The sequence below is a fragment of the Engystomops pustulosus genome, chromosome 2 (genome assembly GCF_040894005.1).
Source record: "Engystomops pustulosus chromosome 2, aEngPut4.maternal, whole genome shotgun sequence".
Classification (NCBI taxonomy): domain Eukaryota; kingdom Metazoa; phylum Chordata; class Amphibia; order Anura; family Leptodactylidae; genus Engystomops; species Engystomops pustulosus.
Window position 1 is genome coordinate 254,476,509 of NC_092412.1, and position 21,985 is coordinate 254,498,493.

At 41.8% G+C, this 21,985-nt stretch overlaps 1 protein-coding gene across 1 annotated transcript in view; it reads left to right on the forward strand.

The window, feature by feature from the left end:
- The window catches only part of RCSD1 (RCSD domain containing 1), a 49,140-nt gene that overhangs the window by 12,420 nt on the left and 14,735 nt on the right, over positions 1–21,985 (forward strand). The gene's annotated exons all lie outside the window — the stretch shown is intronic.

Sequence of the window (21,985 nt, forward strand, 5' to 3'; positions counted from 1 at the left end):
TCTTGTACATAGGGGACAGTATTATAGTAGTTATATTCTTGTACATAGGGGCAGTATTGTAGTAGTTATATTCCTGTACATAGAGGGCAGTATTGTAGTAGTTATATTCCTGTACATAGAGGGCAGTATTATAGTAGTTATATTCTTGTACATAGGGGCAGTATTATAGTAGTTATATTCTTGTACATAGGGGACAGTATTATAGTAGTTATATTCTTGTACATAGGGACAGTATTATAGTAGTTATATTCTTGTACATAGGGGCAGTATTGTAGTAGTTATATTCCTGTACATAGAGGGCAGTATTATAGTAGTTATATTCTTGTACATAGAGGGCAGTATTATAGTAGTTATATTCCTGTACATAGGGGGCAGTATTATAGTAGTTATATTCTTGTACATATGGGGCAGTATTATAGTAGTTATATTCCTGTACATAGGGGGCAGTATTATAGTAGTTATATTCTTGTACATAGGGGGCAGTATTATAGTAGTTATATTCTTGTACATAGGGGGCAGTATTATAGTAGTTATATTTTTGTACATAGGGGGCAGTATTATAGTAGTTATATTCCTGTGCATAGGGGAAAGTATTATAGTAGTTATATTCCTGTACATAGGGGGCAGTATTATAGTAGTTATATTCCTTTACATATGGGACAGTATTATAGTAGTTATATTCTTGTACATAAGGGGCAGTATTATAGTAGTTATATTCCTGTACATAGGGGGCAGTATTATAGTAGTTATATTTTTGTACATAGGGGGCAGTATTATAGTAGTTATATTCTTGTACATAGGGGGCAGTATTATAGTAGTTATATTCTTGTACATAGGGGGCAGTATTATAGTAGTTATATTCTTGTACATAGGGGGCAGTATTATAGTAGTTATATTCCTGTACATAGGGGACAGTATTATAGTAGTTATATTTTTGTACATAGGGGGCAGTATTATAGTAGTTATATTCCTGTACATAGGGGACGGTATTGTAGTAGTTATATTTTTGTACATAGGGGGCAGTATTATAGTAGTTATATTCCTGTACATAGGGGGCAGTATTATAGTAGTTATATCCCTGTACATAGGGGGCAGTATTATAGTAGTTATATTCTTGTACATAGGGGCAGTATTACAGTAGTTATATTCGTGTACATAGGAGCAGTATTATAGTAGTTATATTCCTGTACATAGGAGCAGTATTATAGTAGTTATATTCTTGTACATAGGGGGCAGTATTATAGTAGTTATATTCTTGTACATAGGGAGCAGTATTATAGTAGTTATATTCTTGTACATAGGGGCAGTATTATAGTAGTTATATTCTTGTACATAGGGGCAGTATTGTAGTAGTTATATTCTTGTACATAGGGGACAGTATTATAGGAGTTATATTCTTGTACATAGGGGCAGTATTGTAGTAGTTATATTCCTGTACATAGAGGGCAGTATTATAGTAGTTATATTCTTGTACATAGAGGGCAGTATTATAGTAGTTATATTCCTGTACATAGGGGGCAGTATTATAGTAGTTATATTCTTGTACATATGGGGCAGTATTATAGTAGTTATATTCCTGTACATAGGGGGCAGTATTATAGTAGTTATATTCTTGTACATAGGGGGCAGTATTATAGTAGTTATATTCTTGTACATAGGGGGCAGTATTATAGTAGTTATATTTTTGTACATAGGGGGCAGTATTATAGTAGTTATATTCCTGTACATAGGGGAAAGTATTATAGTAGTTATATTCCTGTACATAGGGGGCAGTATTATAGTAGTTATATTCCTTTACATATGGGACAGTATTATAGTAGTTATATTCTTGTACATAAGGGGCAGTATTATAGTAGTTATATTCCTGTACATAGGGGGCAGTATTATAGTAGTTATATTTTTGTACATAGGGGGCAGTATTATAGTAGTTATATTCTTGTACATAGGGGGCAGTATTATAGTAGTTATATTCTTGTACATAGGGGGCAGTATTATAGTAGTTATATTCTTGTACATAGGGGGCAGTATTATAGTAGTTATATTCCTGTACATAGGGGACAGTATTATAGTAGTTATATTTTTGTACATAGGGGGCAGTATTATAGTAGTTATATTCCTGTACATAGGGGACAGTATTATAGTAGTTATATCCCTGTACATAGGGGGCAGTATTATAGTAGTTATATTCTTGTACATAGGGGCAGTATTACAGTAGTTATATTCGTGTACATAGGAGCAGTATTATAGTAGTTATATTCCTGTACATAGGAGCAGTATTATAGTAGTTATATTCTTGTACATAGGGGGCAGTATTATAGTAGTTATATTCTTGTACATAGGGAGCAGTATTATAGTAGTTATATTCTTGTACATAGGGGCAGTATTATAGTAGTTATATTCTTGTACATAGGGGGCAGTATTATAGTAGTTATATTCTTGTACATAGGGGGCAGTATTATAGTAGTTATATTCCTGTACATAGGGGGCAGTATTATAGTAGTTATATTCTTGTACATAGGGGGCAGTATTATAGTAGTTATATTCTTGTACATAGGGGGCAGTATTATAGTAGTTATAGTCTTATACATAGGGGGCAGTATTATAGTAGTTATATTCTTGTACATAGGGGGCAGTATTATAGTAGTTATATTCCTGTACATAGGGGGCAGTATTATAGTAGTTATATTCCTGTACATAGGGGGCAGTATTATAGTAGTTATATTCTTGTACATAGGGGGCAGTATTATAGTAGTTATATTCCTGTACATAGGGGGCAGTATTATAGTAGTTATATTCCTGTACATAGAGGGCAGTATTATAGTAGTTATATTCTTGTACATAGGGGGCAGTATTACAGTAGTTATATTCCTGTACATAGGGGGCAGTATTATAGTAGTTATATTCCTGTACATAGGGGGCAGTATTATAGTAGTTATATCCTTGTACATAGGGGGCAGTATTATAGTAGTTATATTCCTGTACATAGGGGGCAGTATTATAGTAGTTATATTCTTGTACATAGGGGGCAGTATTATAGTAGTTATATTCTTGTACATAGGGGGCAGTATTATAGTAGTTATATTCTTGTACATAGGGGGCAGTATTATAGTAGTTATATTCTAGTCTTGTTGGGAGTTTCCTTTTCAGGGTCTTTCTGTGGGTACTTTATATGTGAGCTCCTCATGTAGTAATGGAGGTCTGGTACAGGATAATTCGGGGAGGTCCGGTTCCTTCCTCTTTGTATATTTCCTTATCTGTATTGCAGTGGATGAAGCTGTGAGCAGCTGCTTGGCTGGTGGTCAGGAACTTGTGTAATGAAGTTTTCTTCTTGCATTATTACATTTAGTGACTTGTGTTGGTCTGAACACCTGACTCTTAGTGGAGGAGCAGAGGTCACATGATTGTGCACTATAAAACCATACTGGACCTTATTGTGGTACATGATGCATATTGTATTATACAGGCGCAGTGTATGATATGGAGAATGTAGATTATTGCTACACACAATGAGTTTGTGATATTTCATGTGGAATCTTTCGGTTTCCTGTTGTTGTCTGTAGAGGTGAGTAGTCAGTGCCGCTACATGAGTGTGAAACTCGAATTCTGTGTGGTGCACAATTCATCATTAATTATACATATTATTACCACGTGACCACGTGTTTAGTGGTATTATTAAGTAACTATAAATGCAATCCCTTCCAGAGCCTGACCCCAGGGGCAATGATCACAGTGAATTGTAGACGACCTGCCCTGTAGCACAATGTCCTTGGCAAGAGATTTTCCTTTGGGCACAAAATGGTACAGATTGTACCTCTGGCATAAGGACGGGTAACATTACAGTAATATTATAATGGACTGGCACAATCCTCTCCAGATGATGTCCTGTTTACAGACTGTGCAGTCCTTTATATAATGACTTTCTATCATCAACCTTACCAGCTGCCATGAATATATCCACCACAACACTGTCACTGTGTACAACAATATACATACCTACTATACTACTGCCCCCTATGTACAAGAATATAACTACTATACTACTGCCCCCTATGTACAAGAATATAACTACTATACTACTGCCCCCTATGTACAAGAATATAACTACTATAATACTGCCCCCTATGTACAAGACTATAACTACTATAATACTGCCCCTATGTACAAGACTATAACTACTATAATACTGCCCCCTATGTACAAGAATATAACTACTATAATACTGCCCCCTATGTACAAGAATATAACTACTATAATACTGCCCCTATGTACAAGGATATAACTACTATAATACTGCCCCCTATGTACAGGGATATAACTACTATAATACTGCCCCCTATGTACAAGAATATAACTACTATACTACTGCCCCCTATGTACAGGAATACAACTACTATAATACTGCCCCCTATGTACAAGAATATAACTACTATAATACTGCCCCCTATGTACAAGAATATAACTACTATAATACTGCCCCCTATGTACAAGAATATAACTACTATAATACTGCCCCCTATGTACAGGAATATAACTACTATAATACTGCCCCCTATGTACAAGAATATAACTACTATAATACTGCCCCCTATGTACAGGAATATAACTACTATAATACTGCCCCCTATGTACAAGAATATAACTACTATAATACTGCCCCCTATGTACAAGAATATAACTACTATAATACTGCCCCCTATGTACAAGAATATAACTACTATAATACTGCCCCCTATGTACAGGAATATAACTACTATAATACTGCCCCCTATGTACAGGAATATAACTACTATAATACTGCCCCCTATGTACAAGAATATAACTACTATAATACTGCCCCTATGTACAAGAATATAACTACTATAATACTACCCCCTATGTACAAGAATATAACTTCTATAATACTGCCTCCTATGTACAGGAATATAACTACTATAATACTGCCCCCTATGTACAGGAATATAACTACTATAATACTGCCCCCTATGTACAAGAATATAACTACTATAATACTGCCCCCTATGTACAGGAATATAACTAATATAATACTGCCTCCTATGTACAGGAATATAACTACTATAATACTGCCCCCTATGTACAGGAATATAACTACTATAATACTGCCCCCTATGTACAGGAATATAACTACTATAATACTTCCCCCTATGTACAATAATATAACTACTATAATACTGCCCCCTATGTACAGGAATATAACTACTATAATACTCCCCCTATGTACAAGAATATAACTACTATAATACTGCCCCCTATGTACAAGAATATAACTACGATAATACTGCCCCCTATGTACAGGAATATAACTACTATAATACTGCCCCCTATGTACAGGAATATAACTACTATAATACTGCCCCCTATGTACAAGAATGTAACTACTATAATACTGCCCCCTATGTACAGCAATATAACTACTATAATACTGCCCCCTATGCATAATGTCGCTGTCTCTATCCCAGCTTTGCTGTTGTAGAATGGAAACCTATGGGATAAGGTTCTGCTTCTATGTGAAGGATAGATCTACCGCCATGTATGAGGTATATATCTCAGTACAGAACAGCGCTTGTTATGTGCTAAATCCAGCTACATGTGGGTCAGACACCCTCGCCCCTATATCATGTAATACAGGTTTTCTGCACTTGGATTGATTGCAGCAGCAGGAGACAGGAGGACAATAAAGTTGTATGAAGGTGTTTCTAGTATAGACTGTGTAGGGCAATGGATCTATCCTCTTTCCAGACTGGGAATGTTTCCATGTGAGACCTGAAAATGAATAATCCCCTCTGAGATAATATTTTTGATCTGTCCTTTTCAGAGAGCATTTAGCTCCAGCACCCTATGCCTGGGGCGCAGTGATGGTAGTGGAATATACTCAGGCTGGGCAGGTGTCCCCTTTATAAGCAACTTTGTTTCCAGTCATGGGCTGTCCTATAAATTGTCTTCAAATGTAACATTTTTGAGTCGACGTCCAGCATAATAATTGTAGAGATAAAGAGGTCTTAGGACCTATATATAAAGGACTTTATACATTTTTGGGAACCACTATAATGGTAATCAGTGGGATAGATGTCTACCAGTTGTTGTGTCCCCTACAGGGGCGTACCTACAGTGGGTAGTTATGGGGCCTGCAGTGTCAGGGGGCCCCATCATCTGACCTCAAATTAAAGAATGGTGCATCTGCAGATTATATACATGTTATGCTGCAAATTGTACAGTATATGTATATAATATTTATGTGATGTATGTATGCTGTATGTGTATATGGTGTATATTGTTTGTTTGTGTGTATATATGCTGTATGTCTGTATATGGCACTGTATGTGTGTATATGTGATGTGTATATGCTCTATATATACTGTATGTGTGTATATATGCTGTATATGTGTATGCTGTATGTGTATAAGGTGTATGATGTGTATATATTGTTTGTGTGTATATATGCTGTACGTCTGTATATGGCACTGTATGTGTGTATATGTGATGTGCATATGCTCTATATATACTGTATGTGTGTATATATGCTGTATATGTGTATGCTGTATGTGTATAAGGTGTATGATGTGTATATATTGTTTGTGTGTATATATGCTGTACGTCTGTATATGGCACTGTATGTGTGTATATGTGATGTGCATATGCTCTATATATACTGTATGTGTGTATATATGCTGTATATGTGTATGCTGTATGTGTATAAGGTGTATGATGTGTATATATTGTTTGTGTGTATATATGCTGTACGTCTGTATATGGCACTGTATGTGTGTATATGTGATGTGTATATGCTCTATATATACTGTATGTGTGTATATATGCTGTATATGTGTATGCTGTATGTGTTTAAGGTGTATGATGTGTATATATTGTTTGTGTGTATATTTGCTGTACGTCTGTATATGGCACTGTATGTGTGTATATGTGATGTGTATATGCTCTATATGTGTGGAAGAGTGTATGTATATATGTGTGTATGAATGAAGAACTGTATGTTTATGTATACAGGTATGTAAATTATTGTAATATGTATATTTTTAAGCAGGAAGGGGGCCACATTCAGAAGTCTGTTCTTCTAGTTATGCCTCTCATCCCCTACCATCTTTTAGGGGTCATCCCCCATATGGGCAACTTTGGTTCCAATCATGGACTCTGCTTCAAATCATCTCCAAATACAATATTACAGGGTCCAAGTTCAACATAAAACAGAAGCCAATTTAAAGTTTGGGGGGGTTACATAGAAGGAACTTCACAACATTGCTTAGGTGTACGGCCAACTTTTTGGAGGTCTCCATTATGAATCCTGAGAAGGGCTTGTACCTCATTGTCCTTCAGTCACTGATTGTGGATTCTCTTAGGAGAAGCTTTGTGTTCCCGATTATCCTTTACCTCTACAACTCATCTTCTTTTTGTTTTCCAAACTGGCCCCCTGCCCTCTATATGAACAATTTGGTCCCAATGATGAACTATTTGGGTGGCTGCACCATGGACAGAGATCCTGAGAAGAAGAAGAGGGCTCTTGTATCTGACTATCCTTCAGTCACTCTGAGAAGCAGTTTGTTGGTCCCTTTTTTACTATATCCCATCCCACCCCCTAACAATTTTCCAAACTTGGGCTTCGCAGGTGCACCCAACTTTGGTTTCAATCATGGGCAACATTATAAGGTAGAGGTCAACCAAAAATCCCTCGAGAAAACAGAAGCCAATGCAAAGTTGGGGGTGACGTAGAACGAACTCCAAGAGGTTGCTTAGGTGTTGGCCAACTTTTTGAAGGACATCACCAGGGATGGAGATCCTGAGAAGGAGTAGGTCAATATTAGGGTCAAAAGCGACCAAAATCCCTCATAAAACAGTAGCTTATGGGGGATTTATAGGAAGAAACAATCAATTCACGTAGGTGTATGGGTAACTTTTTGGGTGCCTCAACCATGGACAGAGGAGAAGAAGAGGGGACTTGTATCTAAGTATCGTTCAGTCTCTCCCAGGAGCAGTTTGTTGCCCCACTTTTTTATACCAATAACACCCCCCCCCCCCCCTCCTCCATTTTCCAAACTTGGGCTTCTTTGGTTCCAATCATGGACAACATTATGACAAAAACAAAAATTCCTACAAAACTAAAGCTAATAGACATCTAATTGTCCTCCGGCCACTGATTTTGGACTATTAATGGTAGCATATTGACCCCCATCACTCTGTACCCCCTCCCCAAATTTTCCATTTCCTATCTTTCCTGAATTACCGAAAATGACTGATTGTGACCTTCTGCTGCACCTGCTCAGTACAGAGCGTTCACAGTACGGAAGATCTCAGGCTCCGTCTATTTTAGGAACTTTCTTGAACAAATGTAACCCAAAAAGTTGATCCCCCGAGCGGCGATGTCTCTGCGGCCGCGGCCATGTCACTTCCCGCCTCTGCTCCAGATGTTTCCTGTTAGGGTCAGGGCTGCGGGGGGGCCTGACACAGTTAATCCTAATGATGGCACAAGACGTCTGCTGAGCGTATAGGCAGCCATTAGACCACAATATACACATGACCCAACCCATTGATCCAGCGCAGTACTAGATTCCCATTGCTCTTCACATGATACAATACCCATCATGCCCATATCAGTGCCAGCTACGGCGCCCTCTTCATCTTGATTGACCCTCAGCAGACACAGTGCCCCCATAACAGTATGAGCCTCAATAACAGCAGCCTAGTAGAATTCCGCTGCAGCTTTGGGTGTGACTGGAGCACATATGTCATGTAGACTAGAGCTGTTGAATGTACACGTTGTCTTCTCTCGGGATGCGTGTAACGGCGCTGCGGATACTTCTATGCGAGCAATGATGAGGGTGATTTTCCTATAGGGGCCCCTGAACATCTGACATCATAACAATCTGTAATGTGATCTGCACAACATCATATTTCTATGTTTTAGTCAATGGCCTTAAAGGGGAAGTTCTCCTATTTCCCAGTCATGGTATTCTAGGGTGCATTTACTTATAGAGCCTGGCTCTGTGCCTTGAGGACCACTACAGGGAACCTATAGGACAGAGGGACCCTACTACCAGTGGTCCTAGGCACCAGGACTATGGAAAGTTTACATATACTAAACCCTACAAAGTATAAACCTCCTATTGTGCCCTACACAGTATAAACCTATAGTGTCCTATACAGTATAAAGCTCCTATAGTTTCCTACAAAGTATAATGCTCCTATAGTGCCCTATACAGTATAAAGCTCCTATAGTTTCCTACAAAGTATAATCCTCCTATAGTGTCCTACACAGTATAAAGCTCCTATAGTGTCCTACACAGTATAATGCTCCTATAGTGCCCTTTACAGTATAAAGCTCCTATAGTGCCCTATACAGTATAATGCTCCTATAGTGTCCTACACAGTACAAAACTCCTATAGTGTCCTACACAGTATAAAGCTCCTATAGTACCCTATACAGTATAAAGCTCCTATAGTGTCCTACACAGTATAAAGCTCCTATAGTGCCCTATACAGTATAATGCTCCTCTAGTGCCCTATACAGTATAATACTCCTATAGTGTCCTACACAGTATAATGCTCCTATAGTGCCCTATATAGTACAATGCTCCTATAGTATCCTATACAGTATAATACTCCTATAGTGTCCTATACAGTATAATGCTCCTATAGTGCCCTACACAGTATAATGCTCCTATAGTGCCCTGCACAGTATAATGCTCCTATAGTGCCCTATATAGTACAATGCTCCTATAGTGCCCTATACAGTATAAAGCTCCTATAGTGTCCTACACAGTATAAAGCTCCTATAGTGCCTTATACAGTATAATGCTCCTCTAGTGCCCTATACAGTATAATACTCCTATAGTGCCCTATATAGTACAATGCTCCTATAGTGTCCTATACAGTATAATGCTCCTATAGTGCCCTATATAGTACAATGCTCCTATAGTGTCCTATACAGTATAATGCTCCTATAGTGCCCTACACAGTATAATGCTCCTATAGTGCCCTGCACAGTATAATGCTCCTATAGTGCCCTATATAGTACAATGCTCCTATAGTGTCCTATACAGTATAAAGCTCCTATAGTGTCCTATACAGTATAAAGCTCCTATAGTGCCCTATATAGTACAATGCTCCTATAGTGTCCTATACAGTATAAAGCTCCTATAGTGTCCTATACAGTATAAAGCTCCTATAGTGCCCTATATAGTACAATGCTCCTATAGTGTCCTATACAGTATAAAGCTCCTATAGTGCCCTATATAGTACAATGCTCCTATAGTGTCCTATACAGTATAAAGCTCCTATAGTGTCCTATACAGTATAAAGCTCCTATAGTATCCTATACAGTATAATGCTCATATAGTGTCCTACACAGTATAATGCTCATATAGTGTCCTATACAGTATAAACCTCCTATAGTGCCATATACAGTAGAATGCTCCTACTGGGTGTGACGGCTCTACCCCTGAATATTCGGGAAGGACTTCCATCATCTGTCATAGGAATCCTAATCATCCTGACATATTCCCTCTCCAGCAGGTGCCCCCTCCCCACCCTCAATGCGGTCACTGTCCCTTTAAGACGCTGAGCATTGTGCACAGCAGGGGGGGATTCAGTGAAGCTCTGGGAATGTCATTGCCTATAAGACACCATGTGACATCTTATTATCCAGATCCTCTCACAGCGGTTATCGGGGGTCTCATTCCTCCCCGGTGTAGGGGGCACGTCTCTTGGGTCAATGTCTTGCCTCCGCTTTGCTGTGGCTTGCACTAGTCGCCCTCTGAGGCAGGGGGAGCTGTGCCGTGCTCTGTGGACCCCCCTCCTGGGTTGTAGCCATCCTGACAGATGACCTGTATTGACCAGCTGTTTGGTCACATGACGTCCCTCCCCGTAATCCTCAGGGAACCTGCAGACATTTGCGTCCCTGGCGTCACACTACATCCGTTCCCTGGGAACCCTGACTATTCCGTGAGGTAGGTACAAGCTGCGGATGTTGGAGGTGATGTACGTGAGGCTGCAGCGTATACCGTACCGTGTGCCTGGAGCGGACCAGGCTGTTGTTTTGTAAATCACAGATGTAGCAGAGCTGGATTTGTCATTGCACAGATTTTTGGATTATAATATCTTGTATAATAAATATTGTATCTCGTATAATAAAATATGTTGTGCACATACGTGACAGACTCAGCTCTGCTACATATGTACTTGTTTACGAGAGACGATGTAATTGTTGGGTGCACCGGGGCGTAGTAGCTTAGAGGTAGCAGTCTACTAGATGTACTAGGGTCCTGGTGCTATGAGGGACCCCTCTGCCTCATCAGTATTATACAAACACTTGTATAAATTTTACATTAGTTGCCCGGGTGCCTTAAAGGGAATGGGAGTCAGACTGGCCCACCGGGGAATCTGAGAATCATCCGGTGGGCCCACAGCAATGACTGGACACTTGTCTATTTCTTATAGGTTTATTTTATTCATGGATTATTAGTTATTATTGGTAATAAATCCTACATGGGGATTTTATGGCTGGAGGATCAGACCTCAAGATCAACTCAAGAGAACCTGTCAGCAGGTGTGACCATACAGACTGCAGCCAGTGTTATGTATCCTCCCTGGAGAGATGTGTAATCAGACCTCACACTGCTGTGCTCTGTGCTCTCTGCAGCCAGTGTTATGTATTGTCCCTGGAGAGATGTGTAATCAGACCTCACACTGCTGTGCTCTGTGCTCTCTGCAGCCAGTGTTATGTACTGTCCCTGGAGAGATGTGTAATCAGACCTCACACTGCTGTGCTCTGTGCTCTCTGCAGCCAGTGTTATATATTGTCCCTGGAGAGATGTGTAATCATACCTCACACTGCTGTGCTCTGTGCTCTCTGCAGCCAGTGTTATGTATTGTCCCTGGAGAGATGTGTAATCAGACCTCACACTGCTGTGCTCTGTGCTCTCTGCAGCCAGTGTTATGTATTGTCCCTGTAGAGATGTGTAATCAGACCTCACACTGCTGTGCTCTGTGCTCTCTGCAGCCAGTGTTATGTATTGTCCTTGGAGAGATGTGTAATCAGACCTCACACTGCTGTGCTCTGTGTTCTCTGCAGCCAGTGTTATGTATTGTCCTTGGAGAGATGTGTAATCAGACCTCACACTGCTGTGCTCTGTGTTCTCTGCAGCCAGTGTTATGTATTGTCCCCGGAGAGATGTGTAATCAGACCTCACACTGCTGTGCTCTGTGCTCTCTGCAGCCAGTGTTAAGTATTGTCCTTGGAGAGATGTGTATGATGTGTTTAGCAGTAGGACTGTCATATATGCAGGGGCGTAACTTAAGGGGGTGCAGAGATTGCGGTCGCACCTGGGCCCAAGAGGTTTAGGAGGCTAGTAGTATATAGCATACATTATAGTCGGGGGCCAGGCACAGACTTTGCACTGGGGCCCACCAGCTTCTCGTTATGCCACTGCATATATGGATTTATATTCCAGTATTGTAGCTTCTCCAAGTGCACTGGAAACGTGTCCTCACACTGCTGTGCACTGCTGCTGCATTGACCTACTCTGCAGCCCCTCTGCTCTTAATAAAAGAACTGCTCATTGCAGAGAGACAAGAGCACAGCAGTGTGAGGACACACCTGCCGTCACTGCCCTACATGACCATTACTCCATGCTAAAAAATCACATGGGGCCCAGTGATCAGGACTGTGATGGGACCATCCCTATAACTGCTCCCTCATGTTAAAAAAGATACGGAGCTAATTCCACTTGATGTCATATATAAAATATCATACATGTTGTACGGTTCTGGGTGTTCGGGGGTCCAGGGGGTGGAGCTATTAGGGAGCTGCCGGATCTAATCTTCTGAAATACTCAATGATATAATAAGGAGAATGTAGCAAATATTGTGTCATCTTTGCGACATCCCAGGATGCATTGCTTCATAGTTACTTAGTCACAATATTTCATAACAATGTAACTGTCCTCTTTCCTGCTGTTCTCTGCATAACATCTCATAGAGAAGGATTATATATACAGTATATATATATATATAGGGTCTGCTTGTGAAGCCCCTTCCTCTAACTGGACAGCGCCCCTTATATATCCATATATGTCCAACCAGGACCGGAGTTTTCTCCTACAAACTCTTTTTGTTAAGGTATTGACTAATGATAAGTTACTTGGGGGAGGTCCAGAGGTTCTATGTGGGGGGTCCTAAATAGAAAATCCCTCATGTATACACTTAGAACTAAGGATTCCAGTAAAATGAACACATTGCCACTATATAAAGTGCCAAACCTTGTCCTCACACTGCTGTGCTCCTTGGTCTCTTTGTGGAGCTGCACCACAGACCTTCTCTTCTGAGAAAAATCGGTAGCGGCTGCAAAATGCATGATTACTATAGCGATGGCATGAGCGGGTGACATGTAGAGCAGCTTGGGGCAGAGAACACAGAGCACAGCAGTGTGAGGACACACTCATATCCTGGAATATAAATTCATATTTCACAGTCCATCTGCTACAACTAACATACACCATTTTTCTAGGGACACTACCTAACGCTGGCTGCAGAGAACACAGAGCACAGCAGTGTGAGGACACACCCCTAGGGCACTTGGTAAAGTTGCCGTCCTTGAATATTAAACCATACCACAGTCCTGCTGCTACTAACAACATACACAAAAGGTCTGATTACACATCTCTCCAGGGTCAAAACCAAAAACTGCCTGTAGAGAGCACAGAGCAAACAATGTGAGGACATGTCCCTAGTGCACAATCCTGGAATATAAATCCATATTTCACAGTCCTGCTGCCACTATCAACATACACAAAGTAATGAATACATAGATATCCATAGACGATACCCAACACTGCCTGTGGAGAGCAAAGAGCACAGCAGTGTGAGGACATGCACCTAGTGTACAATCCTGGAATATAAATCCATATTTCACAGTCCTGCTGCTACTAACAACTTACACAAAGGTCTAGTTACACATCTCTACAGGGACAATACATAACACTGGCCGCAGACTGTATGGTCACACCTGCTGACAGGTTCCTTTAAGAGTTATTTATGTTCTGGATGGTCACAGAACCTTCTGGGCTTGTCCCTTCCCTCGCTCCATCCCTGGTTCTCCTGAGCCCAGTGTGCACTGAACAGGAGGTTTTTGACAATTTTTTTTTTTTGCTTGTATTTTTCATTGTGGGGATTTGAATGAAAAATGTGTGAGGCGGAAACGTGTGCACTTCCTCCTGTGTGCTGCACGTGCGGGTCCTCACACTGCTGGGCGCCCCTGAATCTCTGCTTCACCTTCTGGTGTCTCACAGACGTCTCTTCTGTAAAACTTCCTGATTATTTTATCGGACGCGTCTTGCAGGAAACATTTGGCAGCTGCGGGATGTTCTCATCAGCAGCCATGACCGCATAGGCAACACCCAGCATCTACAAGACCCAGCACCCACCTCCATGTCCAGGAGGACTGGAAAGACCCCCATAGGGACAGATCCAAGTCCAGCTACTCATGTACACCCCTTATTGCCGGGGCTCTCACATTAAACCCAACCCCTGGGTGAGCAACACCAGAAACCCCCAACAATTAGCTGCAATCTATAGGAAAACCTGGCAGTAGCGTTAGATTTCCCTACAGTGCCCCCGCAGGATAAATGCAGTATTACACAATGTCCTTTCTAGTATTGGGGTTTCAGTGTAAATCAGGATAGGACCTCCTGAAAGAGAGCTGCTCTGAGTAACTGCTGACCAAGGGATGAGGATCTACAACTGGGATTTGTGCTGTGGAGACCCCCTTAAAGGGACAGAGACCCAACCAAGACAATGTAGTAGTGAAAGGCCATCTGCTCTGCAACTTCTGTGACCACCTCTGTCTTCAGAGCGACATGTAAGTAGTCACAGGAAGGCAAGTAAATGAATTGAATGATTCGGGGGTGGAGAAGCAAAGATCTGAAAGCTTCTCGATAGGGATGTGATACTGACTACAATGTATCCGAGCAGATCCTGTCGTAGGGTGAAGCTTTAGAATGAAAACCTCAAGTGTTCATCATTTCCTCTTTATACAGAAACACAGTCTAATGAAGCAGAACTTCTTATTGCGCTGGTCCACATTTAAAGGGGATGATTGGGATGGTGCACCCCCTTTAAGGAATAAGCATACAGTGACCCTTGGTGGTTGGATGGTTCCATACTCAGACACAGAGGCGGTCAGGAGACCTTTACTTAGAAGGAGACAATGAGCTTGACGGTTGTGATGTTCTCAGATGAGGCTCCCAGCTTGATGGTTACAGTCTAACAATAAGATACTTTATCAGAAACAACTTGTTGACACTTGTGACTCTTTGCGGACGTTGGTGACACTTTGGTCTATGACAATCTCTGCAGCTCCATCTCTTGTGTGCTGGTCACGGTCCTGCTTATTGGTCACCTTTGCTACTATGTGGCCCCATCTTATGTTGCACAATGTAACAGCAAGTGTCACTCACCTCTACTTCATAGACAACTACAGTGTATTTTTAGTTGTATAGTTTATATACAGTGTATAGTTTTTCCTGCAGCTCCTCCTGTTCCTGTCTGCACAGTCTGCATAGTCTGACCTCTAGTGGTGACTGGGAGAATCCTGTTTTTATCTTTTTATTACTTAGAATCCAACTATCACATATCAGTGGTTTTGTCTACCCTATGATCGTCACCATAAATAAACCAGGTGGCTTAAAGGAAATCTACCATCAAAATCCAACATGATAAACCCAAGACACTTACTCATAGATCCAGACACCCTGACTGTGATAATCTTCTTATATTTGTTATCCATGGCATCATTCTAAAATCAACTTCTATAATTAAGCAAATGAGCCAGAAGGCCTCTGGAGGGTAGCAGAGACCCTCCTTGCTGTAGCTTCACAGGCTGTTACATTGTTTCAATCTCCCCATTCTCCATCAGCACTTTACTGCTCCCTCTTCCTGATGTAATTTCACACAGTAGTAGATGGAAGTGCTCCTGCACAGTGTAACATCCTGTGAAACTACAGCATGGAGGGGCTCTGGTAACACCTCCAAAGCCGTTCAGGCTCATTGCCTGAAGTGTCCCTGGTTTATCATGATGGATTTGGATGGGAGATTTCCTTTAAGATGTTACTGCCTGCAGAAAATGAATAGGACAAACACCCAGGACTAGAAGCAGGGAAGATACTCACACTGCACAGAGGAGTAACTGGTAGAACCCCCCCACAGACCCCATCCTAAAATAGTGGGGATGGTCATGTGCTCTTTGAATGACAATAGGACAGATCATGTGATCAATGTAAGTAAAGTTTGACATCAGAAGGTAACTATAAGACAACTGGCTGTAGCAGGAGCCCTTCCCCCGCTGCTGTTAGACAATGTAACTAAAGCCTGACACTGACTACATCCAAAAATTAAAGGGATCTGATAACGAATCAATTGCTGTATTCTTGCAATTCCTGTTCTCGAGACTCTTTATCTTCTTTATTCCTTGTACTGTTGGTATAAACCTCTTAAAGGCGGCATAAACCTGGTTGTATCAAGAAGAAATGGGGACGTGTAATGAAATCAGTTCCTAAAGAGCTTATCCTCACACTGCTGTCCCCAGCGAGCGGGGTCCCTGCTAGACGCTTACCAAGTGATCAGGGATTAATGGGTAAACCCTTAAAGCTGCGCTCACTGTCATTATAGACTTATACATGATAGGACAGACTGGAGGCAAGAGATCTCACAGGAAGCCTTCATAGAATTACTTAAAGGGGATGTGACATAAGGACAACCCCTTACAGGACCCCCATCTATGGGCCAGGGCTGAGATAATCCTCTCTGTATCACATGCCCATTCAGGAGCAGTGCAGCGTGTAGTACCTCATCTCCCCAGTAGTAGTCACTGCAGCGTGTAGTACCTCATCTCTCCAGTAGTAGTCACTGCAGCATGTAGTACCTCATCTCTCCAGTAGTAGTCACTGCAGCATGTAGTACCTCATCTCTCCAGTAGTAGTCACTGCAGTGTGTAATACCTCATCTCTCCAGTAGTAGTCACTGCAGCGTGTAATACCTCATCTCTCCAGTAGTAGTCACTGCAGCGTGTAGTACCTCCTCTCTCCAGTAGTAGTCACTGCAGCGTGTAGTACCTCCTCTCTCCAGTAGTAGTCACTGCAGCGTGTAGTACCACATCTCTCCAGTAGTAGTCGCTGCAGCGTGTAATACCTCATCTCCCCAGTAGTAGTCACTGCAGCGTGTAGTACCTCCTCTCTCCAGTAGGAGTCACTGCAGCGTGTAGTACCTCATCTCTCCAGTAGTAGTCACTGCAGCGTGTAGTACCACATCTCTCCAGTAGTAGTCACTGCAGCGTGTAGTACCTCATCTCTCCAGTAGTAGTCACTGCAGCGTGTAGTACCACATCTCTCCAGTAGTAGTCACTGCAGCGTGTAATACCTCATCTCCCCAGTAGGAGTCACTGCAGCGTGTAGTACCTCCTCTCTCCAGTAGTAGTCACTGCAGCGTGTAGTACCTCCTCTCTCCAGTAGTAGTCACTGCAGCGTGTAGTACCTCATCTCTCCAGTAGGAGTCACTGCAGCGTGTAGTACCTCATCTCTCCAGTAGTAGTCACTGCAGCGTGTAATACCTCATCTCCCCAGTAGTAGTCACTGCAGCGTGTAGTACCTCATCTCCCCAGTAGGAGTCACTGCAGGGTAGAATGAATACCAGCAGTGTCTTATGGGTTTCAGATGTTGGAACCCAATGTCATCGCATGTCATGTAAGGACAGGGGACAACCCCACTAAAGGACATCTCTATCAATAGAAAGTAACTTTTTCACTGGCTGCACAGAGCACAGCAGTGTGAGGACACTTGGAGAAGCTACAATCCTGGAATATAAATCCATATATCACAGTCCTGCTGCTACTAACAACATACACAAAGGTCTGATAACTCATCTCTCCAGAGACAATATCTAACCCTGGCTGCACAGAGCACAGAGCACAGCAGTGTGCTTGGAGAAGCTGCCTTTCAATAGAAGCTCACGTTTCCCCCGTGGACCAGTCTGAGACTTGTAAATTCATTAACCCAAACAATTCTGGGGACCCCACTTTCTGTTTATCCCAGGGCATATAAAAAAGCAAATCAAAAGTTGGATAGTTGACCTTTAAACTTTCCCCTGCCTGAGGGCCAGGAATCGCCTCCCAACTAATGTGACTTCAGATATTTTGCAGAGGCTCCAAGATTACAATATCTGCCCGGAGACTGGAGCCCCAGCACAGAGAGGACTGATAACTCCCAGGATTGTGTAATGCGCCTTATGTAATGACTTCTGTCCCAGAACCAGAGATTATTCCTCATCTGACGCAACGGGAAATGGATCAAAGCAAAGGGAGGGAGGAAGATACTGTCCAGACCTGGCCCCAATACTGCATATAGGAACCCATGTGATGTTACACTGCAGCAGTATTATAGTAGTTATATTCCTGTACATAGGGGGCAGTATTATAGTAGTTATATTCTTGTACATAGGGGGCAGTATTATAGTAGTTATATTTCTGTACATAGGGGGCAGTATTATAGTAGTTATATTCTTGTACATAGAGGGCAGTATTATAGTAGTTATATTCCTGTACATAGGGGACAGTATTATAGTAGTTATATTCCTGTACATAGGGGGCAGTATTATAGTAGTTATATCCCTGTACATAGGGGGCAGTATTATAGTAGTTATATTCCTGTACATAGGGGGCAGTATTATAGTAGTTATATTCTTGTACATAGCGGGCAGTATTATAGTAGTTATATTCTTGTACATAGGGGGCAGTATTATAGTAGTTATATTTCTGTACATAGGGGGCAGTATTATAGTAGTTATATTCTTGTACATAGAGGGCAGTATTATAGTAGTTATATTCCTGTACATAGGGGGCAGTATTATAGTAGTTATATTCTTGTACATAGGGGGCAGTATTATAGTAGTTATATTCTTGTACATAGGGGGCAGTATTATAGTAGTTATATTCCTGTACATAGGGGGCAGTATTATAGTAGTTATATTCTTGTACATAGGGGACAGTATTATAGTAGTTATATTCTTGTACATAGGGGGCAGTATTATAGTAGTTATATTCCTGTACATAGGGGGCAGTATTATAGTAGTTATATTCCTGTACATAGGGGGCAGTATTATAGTAGTTATATTCCTGTACATAGGGGGCAGTATTATAGTAGTTATATTCTTGTACATAGGGGGCAGTATTATAGTAGTTATATTCTTGTACATAGGGGGCAGTATTATAGTAGTTATATTCCTGTACATAGGGGGCAGTATTATAGTAGTTATATTCCTGTACATAGGGGGCAGTATTATAGTAGTTATATTCCTGTACATAGAGGGCAGTATTATAGTAGTTATATTCTTGTACATAGGGGCAGTATTATAGTAGTTATATTCTTGTACATAGGGAGCAGTGTTATAGCAGTTATATTCCTGTACATAGGGGGCAGTATTATAGTAGTTATATTCTTGTACATAGGGGCAGTATTATAGTAGTTATATTCCTGTACATAGGGGGCAGTATTATAGTAGTTATATTCTTGTACATAGGGGGCAGTATTATAGTAGTTATATTCCTGTACATAGGGGGCAGTATTATAGTAGTTATAGTCTTGTACATAGGGGGCAGTATTATAGTAGTTATATTCTTGTACATAGGGGGCAGTATTATAGTAGTTATATACTTGTACATAGGGGGCAGTATTATAGTAGTTATATTCTTGTACATAGGGGGCAGTATTATGGTAGTTATATTCTTGTACATAGGGGGCAGTATTATAGTAGTTATATTCTTGTACATAGGGGGCAGTATTATGGTAGCTACACTCGTGTAGGGGGCAGCCTTTTAGTTATATCTTCCATTGCTTTGGTCTTTGTGGTAAATAAGAATCACTTGGAGAATTTCCCACGAGAAGCGATTCCCTCTGCCATTACATGAAGTAGCAGGAGATAAGTCTCGCGGCGTCTGTTTCCGCGTTGGGATAAAGTCAAACCGGACATAGCCCTGAATTCCTCTAAACACTTCTTCTGGACATAGGATGCGGACGTAGGCGGTGAAGAGTTAATAGACGCTATCAGATGTAGACGGTGTCTGGTAAATATCAGATGGTTAGAGGAGTCCGAGATTAGATCAGCAGATTTGCTTTTATTTTGCAGAAACAGCGCCACCCTGGTGCAGGGGTTATGTCTGGTACTGCAGCTCATCTCTACTTATATGAATAGGGCATAGATGCAATACCACACACAGCCTGTGGCTAGGAGTGGTGCTGTTTTTTCAACAAAAGGTAGACTGCCTATTCTTTTCCTGGCAAATTGATGGAGAACATGAAATTTGTCATGAAGCACAACCCTTAGGCCACAAAAGCTGACCATGTCCTTTCCTCCCACACCCCAAAACATACTGGTAGGGTGATTAGATTGTGAGCCCCATGGGGACAGGGACTGATGTGACAAGCTCTGTGCACAGAGTTGGGTGCAATAGCAAACATATACAGTATGTTTGACACACACAAGAAGAGACCTCACACTGCTATGCTCTGTGCACTTTGCACTGAGCTACTTCCCTTCTTCTCTGTAGTAGCCCTCTGTTGTTGGATTCTATAGGAATCACGTAGAACAAGGGACGGGCTGTGGATAGGAGAGTACAGAGCACAGCAGTGTGAGGACACGTCCACAGTCTGCTTGAAATCTGAGTTCATGCCTCACAGTCCTGCTGCTACTAATAACATAGACAAAGGTCTAATTACACATCTCTCCAAATACCTAACACTGGCTGCAGAGAACACAGAGCACAGCAGTGTAAGGACTCACCCCTAGTACACTTGGAGAAGCTACAATCCTGGAATATAAATCCATATATCACAGTCCCGCTGCTACTAGCAACATACACAAAGGTCTGATTACACATCTCTCCAGGGACAATACATAACACTGGCTGCAGGGAGCACAGAGCACAGCAGTGTGAGGTCTGATTACACATCTCTCCAGGGACAATACATAACACTGGCTGCAGAGATCACAGAGCACAGCAGTGTGAGGTCTGATTACACATCTCTCCAGGGACAATACATAACACTGGCTGCAGGGAGCACAGAGCACAGCAGTGTGAGGTCTGATTACACATCTCTCCAGGGACAATACATAACACTGGCTGCAGAGAGCACAGAGCACAGCAGTGTGAGGTCTGATTACACATCTCTCCAGGGACAGTACATAACACTGGCTGCAGAGAGCACAGAGCACAGCAGTGTGAGGTCTGATAACACATCTCTCCAGGGACAGTACATAACCCTGTCTGCAGAGAGCACAGAGCACAGCAGTGTGAGGTCTGATTACACATCTCTCCAGGGACAATATATAATACTGGCTACAGAGAGCACAGAGCACAGCAGTGTGAGGTCTGATTACACATCTCTCCAGGGACAGTACATAACACTGGCTGCAGAGAGCACAGAGCACAGCAGTGTGAGGTCTGATAACACATCTCTCCAGGGACAGTACATAACCCTGGCTGCAGAGAGCACAGAGCACAGCAGTGTGAGGTCTGATTACACATATATCCAGGGACAATACAGAACACTGGCTGCAGAGAGCACAGAGCACAGCAGTGTGAGGTCTGATTACACATCTCTCCAGGGACAATACATAACACTGGCTGCAGAGAGCACAGAGCACAGCAGTGTGAGGTATGATTACACATCTCTCCAGGGACAGTACATAACACTGGCTGCAGAGAGCACAGAGCACAGCAGTGTGAGGTCTGATTACACATCTCTCCGGGGACAATACATAACACTGGCTGCACAGCGCACAGCAGTGTGAGGTCTGATTACACATCTCTCCAGGGACAATACATAACACTGGCTGCAGAGAGCACAGAGCACAGCAGTGTGAGGTCTGATTACACATCTCTCCAGGGACAATACATAACACTGGCTGCAGAGAG